The sequence below is a fragment of the Equus asinus genome, chromosome X (genome assembly GCF_041296235.1).
Source record: "Equus asinus isolate D_3611 breed Donkey chromosome X, EquAss-T2T_v2, whole genome shotgun sequence".
NCBI lineage: Eukaryota > Metazoa > Chordata > Mammalia > Perissodactyla > Equidae > Equus > Equus asinus.
In genome coordinates, this window is record NC_091820.1 from 96,366,882 (window position 1) to 96,375,271 (window position 8,390).

Consider the following 8,390-nt stretch of genomic DNA (forward strand, 5'->3'; position numbering starts at 1 on the left):
ACCCAGGAGGAAAAAGGAGGGGAGAAAGAGGGAGAAACAGAGTGAGAGAGGCTTCACAACTCTGAACTGTCAATCACTTCTATTTTTGGTTTCGGGCAGTGCCATCCGGGATTGTTTTCCCACATTGTTATGTCTGGTAAGTGCCTACATTCATCATTGTCTCATCTTACTATCATTGATGACCTCCACACCAGCTCTGAAGCTTTTTTGGACTTGTCTATGTTATGCTTTTGTACGTAACCCTTAGCCAATTAGAGTACATAGACTTCTGACAAAAGCATGGCTGTTCTTCCTGGAAAAATAATGCCCATAAACACAAACTCATACACACACACCCCCTCACTAATTCACTCACTCCTTTACCCAAAAGTTGCATTTAATAATACAGGCTCCAGGACACTCTGTCGAAGACTCCTACTGTAGTCTTGCTGATAGAATTTCAAGGGCCATTTCACACCTGATCTCTGACCATTGTTTCCCCTGGACCTACTCATCTCCCTATTTATCCAGTGCCTGGATAACCTCCAGTGCCTTATTTAACCTCCCTGGTATGCACTGCTGACTTCCTTTTCCCTTCCCCAAGATGGCCAGGAGTTACTACCACCAAATGTAATTGACACTGAAGCCCCTGAGATAATAAAACCTTGTAAGGTGAGGACAGACCAAGCAAGATTTGGAGTATTTCAAGGGAGGCTTTGTCTACCATATAGTTTCAAGGTGTCTTTTGATTTCAGGAAAGCTGTAAAGGATCTGAGACCCTAAAGAATCTAGTCCTTCAATTCCTGCTTCAGTAAGTACCCCTGGGAATATGAGGCAGATGAGGGTCAGGACAGGACAGATCACCAAAGCACAGATCTGCTCATGGGTTGAGGGGAGCTTTCAAGACCCGTTGCAGGCCAAAACTACAGAGATAGTCTGTCCCCTTTGCCCCACCACAGGTATTACTTCATCTACGACTCTGGTGACCAACAGGGCCTTTTTGGTGCTTACCACGATGAGGCCTGCTTCTCCCTGAGCATTCTCTTCAACCTCAAGGACACAGCCACGTGAGTATCACAGCTGAGACTCTGCTCCATGGCCATGTGCCTGCCCAGCAAATACAGGCCAGCTCCTGGAAATACCACACAGGACGGACCACCAGCTCCTGTTCCTCTTTCTCTCCTAGAAGCAGCTTGTGAGAGTACTTCCAAGATAACAAGAATATAAAGAACCTCAAAGATCTTGGTAAATTCGTGATGCAAGATGATAAGCATGGGAAAGGGGGTGAGAAGAGGTCAATCTAGGGATCAAGGGCCAGCCCTTCCCTTTTTCTCCTGCCACAGACCTGCAGGTTCAGCTGCTGAAGTATACAAAGTATAACATTGTAGACTCCCTCAATATGTTGCCTAAAACTCAGCATGACTTTAACTCCTATGTGATAGACCTGTGTATTCAGACAGTTCGCACCTGCTTCCTCCCTCAGGCAAACCAAGAAAGTCAAGAGGTCAGCAGGAGGTTTAGAAGGATACTGAGAACTCTAGTAACTCTTCTCCCCTTTCGGGAAAGGATACTCTGTTTTTCGGTCAATGGGGGTCTCTAGGAGGGTAAGTGTCTGTGAGTCCCTTCCCCAGGTCCCGCAGTACTCCTGTCTTCTGGTTGGCTCCCTCCCAAACCCTCCCATCTTCCCAGGTTGCTTCCTTTCCTTCCCTTCCCTTCCCTTCCCTTCCTTTTTGATTCCCTTTGTGTTCTCCCATCCCCTCAAACTATGCTGGTCTGATGTACAGTCATGTCTTTCTGTCCCAAAACAGCTCATATGTTAGGGACACAGGCTGTGAAGTTTTATAGCTCTCATCTCAGTTTCATATTCTATGACCTTGGGCCCATTATCTAATCTTTTAGTTTCCTAATTTGTAAAATGGGCTGGTAATACCGTTCTCTTGGGCTGCTTTAAAAAATTAATCAAGTGAACATGTATGTGCCAGAGGACCTGACACATGTTAGGGATCTGGAAGCCAGACAACGAAAAATTTTTACTGGAAGTCAGGAGTGGGTTTCAAGGACTGAAAGGGCATTAATAGGGATAATCAACTCCCAGTGATAGGACCCCTAACGTGTCATCTTTTAAAGCAGCCCAAGAGAAATGACGTATTTCTCTGAATCTGTGGGTTGTCTTTTCTCTTTATTGTTAGTGCTTTTGGCATCATATATCAGAAACAGTTGCTGAGAGGGAGAGAGAGCCAGCCTGTCTGCCCAGTGCCTTTCTCAGGGAGCTGAAACTGGGTGCTCCAGGTCCGTGTGTTTGAGGGGGTTCAGTCGTTTATTTTCACTTCCAAACAACAATAGCACGTATGTCACATTCTGGTGAGTTCTGTAGGACCTTTCTCATCTACTAGCAATTAATAGTTCAGAATTGCAGGCAAGAGTTGAAAGAGACACTTACACAATTTATTTTCCACACTTCTGTGATGTTTGCACTTTAGAAGGCAAAGAGGCATAGTTTTTGAAATTAAAATAACAGCAGTACCAAATTTCAACTTACAATCCTATAAATGATGACATAGATGAGGTGCCACCTGTAAACAAATTATGCTTCTATTTTTGGGTCTCACACACAGTATTTCCTACCACTTACCACTTTTCTGTTCTTTATGTATATTTACATGAGGGATCCATATATTGGCATGCACATGTCTTAAAAATATGAACTAAGGGGATAATTGCCATTACATAAGGAATAATTCCACGTTATTCCATGTAGTGCCTCAGTGATCAAAGTCTAGTCTCGGCCTTCTCACCTAGAGTACAGAGACCGCAGTGCACACTTCTCAGCTGCACCCTGAGGAATAGAGGCAGTCTCACGCATTAGCGAACAGTCGCAGTATCTGGCTCAACCCAGGCTCTCCGAGCTGTCTGAGTTCCCTCATGGGCAGGGGCATTGGAAACCATTGCATGGCCCCTCTACTTCGTCTCTTTACATCCTCAGGCTTCCACATCCTCAGACTCCTTCCCTAGCCAGTTCAGATGTCATGGTCTTCCAATTCTCTCAATTCCCTTTGGTCCCAGGCTCCTGGGAAAATGCGAATCCTGAAGTCTTCCTCTTACACGTCTGTATGCCCAAGGTTACACAGTTTCTAAGTAGCAGAACTGGGATATGAAACCAGACACTGAGGCCCCAGAGCCTGAGCATGGAATGACTGCATTTAACCACTAGTTCTTACTTTAATCTTCAAGGCAACATGTTGCATGAGCATTAGTGTGATTTTCATTTGAAAGAAGAGAAAAACTGGCTCAGAGGAGTTAAATAGTTAATAAAACTCAGGATTTTGGTAAGTAGTCACTTCCCCTGTGCCACTCTCAACTCTAACACAGATTCACATTCAATATTAAAACTATAGTTAAAGCTGAAGTCAGCACAGGGCAAGTGACTCAACCACGTTTCTGTGGTCAGGGATGGGTCTGCTCTTAGGACACACCTTTCCTTACTCTGATCTTCACTTCCTCTGTATTGTCTCTTCATTCCTGGACACATCTCTTCACTCCTGGACACAATAGGAAAACTTCTGCTTTGATTTTCGACTATAGGGTGAAGTAGCAGAGAGAGGAAAGAACATAGAATGAAATGAAGGTTTCCAGATAGACAGATTTTGCCAAGATTAATTCTGTTCCCGTGGTTTTTCACGTTTCATTTAATTATTAATGCTGCCACACTAACCTCCTATCCCTTCATCCCTCTAATTTTCTCCCATTTTCAGGCCTTCTGGCATCTTCTTTCCCTTCCAAACTTGACTGCAAGCTCCATATTTTCATGCATACTCTAGGCAAAATTCCCAACTTCCTTGAAATGTCTGCAGGGTCACTAAATTTTCTTCATGGCATGCCCTGGGCAATCAGAGTGTGATAAGTGAACACTGGCGCTGGTTCAATTTTTCCTACAGTGAATTGCTTTGAGTTTAATTGGAAATATTAAAGTTCAAAAGATATGTCCTATCCCCACCAAAAACCAACCAGAAATTAATAGCAAGTGAAAAATTGGAAAAAAATATTTGCAACATGTTTTAGTGACAGAAGATTAATGTGCTTGACATATAAATAATTTTGACTGCAAGAGTGATGTCTGTAGCCAGGCGTTATATATTTCAAATAAATATTACCAACACTAACTCAAACATACAAAAATTTTAAAAGTATATGTAAAAATTGAGATAAATGAAAACAAGTTCAGAAAAATATGTATAATGAAATCCAACTAATGAATAAGAATACTTATTTACACATTAACATGCACATATAATATTAAACACACACAACTATATCTGTGGGATATAAACTAAACTCTTGAGTGAACATCTTGGCAATGTGAGGGATACTAGTACTGATGGAACTTCTCTGTATCTTTACTATATCAATGTCAACATACTGCTTGTGATAACGTACTAAAGTTCTGCGAGATATTACCATTGGGGCAAACTGGGTAAAAGGTATAAGACATGTCTCTGCATTATTAATTACAACTACATGTAAATTTACAATTAGCTTAATACAAAATGTTTAATTTAAAAAAGTGAAAGGAAAATAAACATGTTTTTACATTTTTAAAAAAACACAGAGTGAACATCTTGTGGTGGGAATGGGATGAGAGAGAGATAAATGATGATTTTCTTTTATGAATACCTATTTATTGCATGAGGGGTTATATCTGGAACAAATATATGAATTTTGAAATCAGAAAAAGTAAAAGAGATTATATTTTGACAATCCTGGATACTCCTGCTTGGAAATCACATTCCTAAAATGATTTTAGCTATGTATTTGTTAATTAAAAAAAATATGGCAATAAGCTTATCCAGACTATATATCTGTATATATGAATTATATATATATATCCTTGTATATAATACTATATACACCTTTAACATTATAGAAGATGTCCTAAGTAACCAGTACTTTCCATAGATGACTTTTTTCCTTACTACGACCTGTTAATCAGGTATTGTATTTAATTGCTCCCTCATTAACAATAAATCCATTCCTTTGTATTTATTGCATATTTTTGAATTTATTATGTTACAAATATACATACGTACATTTCATCTTTCTTGGACAGATTCCTAGGAGTGGCATTGTAGGGTCATACGATAAATTTATATTTCACTTTTCATTTATCTTTTCAATACTTTTATTTTTAAATATATAAATAATTTAATAAAAGTGGTATCTATTGTTTTACTTTGGATTTTTGAAAAGTTTCTAACAAGGTTAAGGTTTTTCTCATTTGTTAACTTGTAATAATTTCTCTTTAGTAAATTGTCTATTCACATCCTTTGTCTAGTGCAGACTTCATATTTTTAATTATCAATCTATACTAGCTCTTTATTCTGACTACTTTTATATTGTTTTCCCAGTTTATTTTCCTTTATTTTTTGAGGAAGATTAGCCCTGAGCTAACTGCTGCCAATCCTCCTATTTTTGTTGAGGAAGACTGGCCCTGAGCTAACATCTGTGCCCATCTTCCTCTCCTTTATACGTGGGATGCCTAGCACGGCATGGCTTTTTGCCAAGTGGTGCCATGTCTGCACCCAGGATCTGAACCGCTGAACTGCGGGCCACCGAGGAACAGAACGTGCGAACTTAACCACTGTGCCACTGCACCAGCCCCTGTTATTTCCCTTTTAAATTTGCTTTTATTTTTGATGTACCAGAAAGTAAGAATTTTAAGAAATAGTAATCTTTGCCTTTGTGGATTTTTTCACTTTTTTCAATCTTAAAAATTTTTCATCCCTCTAGATATTTAATACATATTCACTGTTATTTAATTCTACAATTTTATCATTTAAATTTAACTCTTAAATTCACTTGGTATGTGTCTTGTGAAATGTCATGAGCAAAGGATTATAAGCAACAGTCCTACCGCCTCAAAATAATCAATTGCCCAAAATCTTTTACTGAATAGTTATGTATCTTAATATTTGAATAAATATTTTCCCATTTCAAAACTCACTGCAAAGCTACATTAATCAAGACTGTTGGTACCAGCATAAGAATAGACATATAGATCAATGAAATAGAATTGAGAATTCAGAAAAAAATCTATACATTTATGGTTATTTGATATGAGAGAGGAGTGCCAAGACAACACAATGAGGGAAATCATTGTCTTTTCTTCAAGTGGTGCAGGGACAACAGGATATCCACATGCAAAAGAATGAAGTTGGACCTCTGCTTCACATCATATGTAAAACTTAACTCAAAATGATCAAAGTTCCAAATATAAGAGCTAAAACTATAAAACTCTTAGAAGAAAACATAGGATCCTCTCTTCAATATTTCTGCACAGTTTTCCTAAGGTAGAGTTCTGATCTCGTTATCTGAACACTCTGAGGCAGTCCCCTTCCTACCAACAGAAGTACAAACTCCTTGCCTTGCAACTTTTTGGTGTCTTGAACTCTTTCTCTATTTTATATGTAAACTATATGTAAAATATAGTGAAAGTGAAAGTTAAATTTTGCCTTAACTTGTCCAAGCAGTATTGTGTTGTGATACAACTCACTAAGTTGATAAAAGGAGTTGAGGCAACAAAGGAGGAAAAATGCCTCAGTGAATAATTTCTGGTAGGATACAGAGATGAAACAAATGAAAGTATAGAGCTAGCACTAACACATGAGGAAAGTGCTCATGTGGTTAAGAATGTGACTCCAGGGGAGCCCCCACCCATGCACATGGCTCCATGAAGCAGGAGGAGAGAGAGCTCGAGAGGTTTTGACTGCCCTGGCTGCAGCTGGGCCAGGAAAAAAGGTGCAGGAAGAAGGAATAGAATTGGAAGGAAGAAAATTCATTTCAGAGACAAAAATAGCTCCCCTCAGTTGTAGCTGTTCCCCTGGCAATACAAACTTTCCGATTGCAGGCTCTGCAGCATTCCAGACCTTGAGCACTGAATCAGGATGGGAAAAAGACATCGTGTTTCTCCACTCAAGCCCAAGTTGGCAGAATGCTGTTGTGGGGTCAAGAAGCTTAAATTACCTGGAAATGGAACACACAGTCACAGGAACCAGTCCACAACTGTCCCCAGCTCTAGTTCAGGACATTTTCAAAACCACAAGCACGTGGGTGGCAGCAGTGGTCAGGAGAATGTGTTGGACTTAACTCTGGGATCCAGAAATTCCCCCTATAACACAAATGAATCCCTCATCAGGAGCACTGAGCCCTCTCCTCGGGCCCAATGGAACTACCAACAACACCAAAAATTTGGTGGTGACTGCAGAGATGTGCTGCTACTGCTTTGACATCTTCTATTGTCACCTTTATGGCTTCCCACAGTCACAACTTCCTAGATTCACCAGTGATCCCTATCTGCCTTTGGTGACATGGAAGACAGGGTAAGACAAGAAGTTTTCTGGCTATACTAGGACCTTCTCAGCCATAAATCTTTATTCAGGACTCAGGGAATATATGTTAACCAGTGCACTTAAGGACAGTTGATCTCCCCCTTGACCTGAGAGGAGCTGCCTAAACTTTTCTGCTCTATCTCCTTACTAACTTCGAAGACGCCAGTGATTACTTGAACTGGGAGGTAGGGGTCCATGGGATTTGAACTGAATTCATCAATGAAAAAGGCATCAAACATAAAGTTACATATTTACCTGAGGTTGCTAAGGAAAAACTTTGATCAGATTCAGACAATAGACTCCTTGCTCTGGAAAGGTAGCTTTAAGGCTTCAATTACCAGTGAATTCAGAAAAACCATCAAACTCACCAGGTACCGAAGTGAGGTGACAATCAGTTATGCAGAATATATTGCTTCTCGACAGCATTGTTTCCAGAATGGCATGCCTCGTGTCATGCCCCACCCCTATACAATCATTAGTCTTGACACATGGGCTGCAGGACCAGTCCCACCCCACTGTGGCCACCAATGGCTATGACATCATTGGAGCAGATGCTTCCTCTTCCTGGTCCAGTTATTTTTATTACCGTACCATTTTATGACTTCTGTTGCCAAGTTGGCCTCCAGCTGACTAAGGTGGGGCAGGGTTATATTGAATGAAACAGAACTCGAGGGGCCCAAGCCTTATCTCAGCCTTTCCTCAATATGGAGTTCCATTGGATTGGGCCTCCTCCATGACTAGTGAGAATTACTGCGTGGGATCAGAAGATCCCTAGCGTGCAGGTGCCACGGGTGATTTGCTGCCTGTGTGTCTGCCATACAATGGAAGCTGGAATCTAAGACATATAAAAGCTTACACCATATACATTCCTACAGCCTCCCCAGATCAAGTAGGTATATTCCCCCTGGTAGTCTGAGCAATGGGGACCAACAAACATTTTTAGGTTGCTTTAAGTTCCTTTTTTACAAGTCCAGTTTATTGCCTACCAAGAATTAATCACAACCTCCATGTTTCATAAGTAGAAGCCAC

General features: G+C 40.4%; 1 pseudogene; it reads left to right on the plus strand.

The window, feature by feature from the left end:
- The first annotated feature begins 6,917 nt into the window (after positions 1-6,917).
- On the plus strand, positions 6,918-7,840 carry LOC106827008 (AMMECR1-like protein; annotated as a pseudogene).
- Positions 7,841-8,390: the final 550 nt, after the last annotated feature.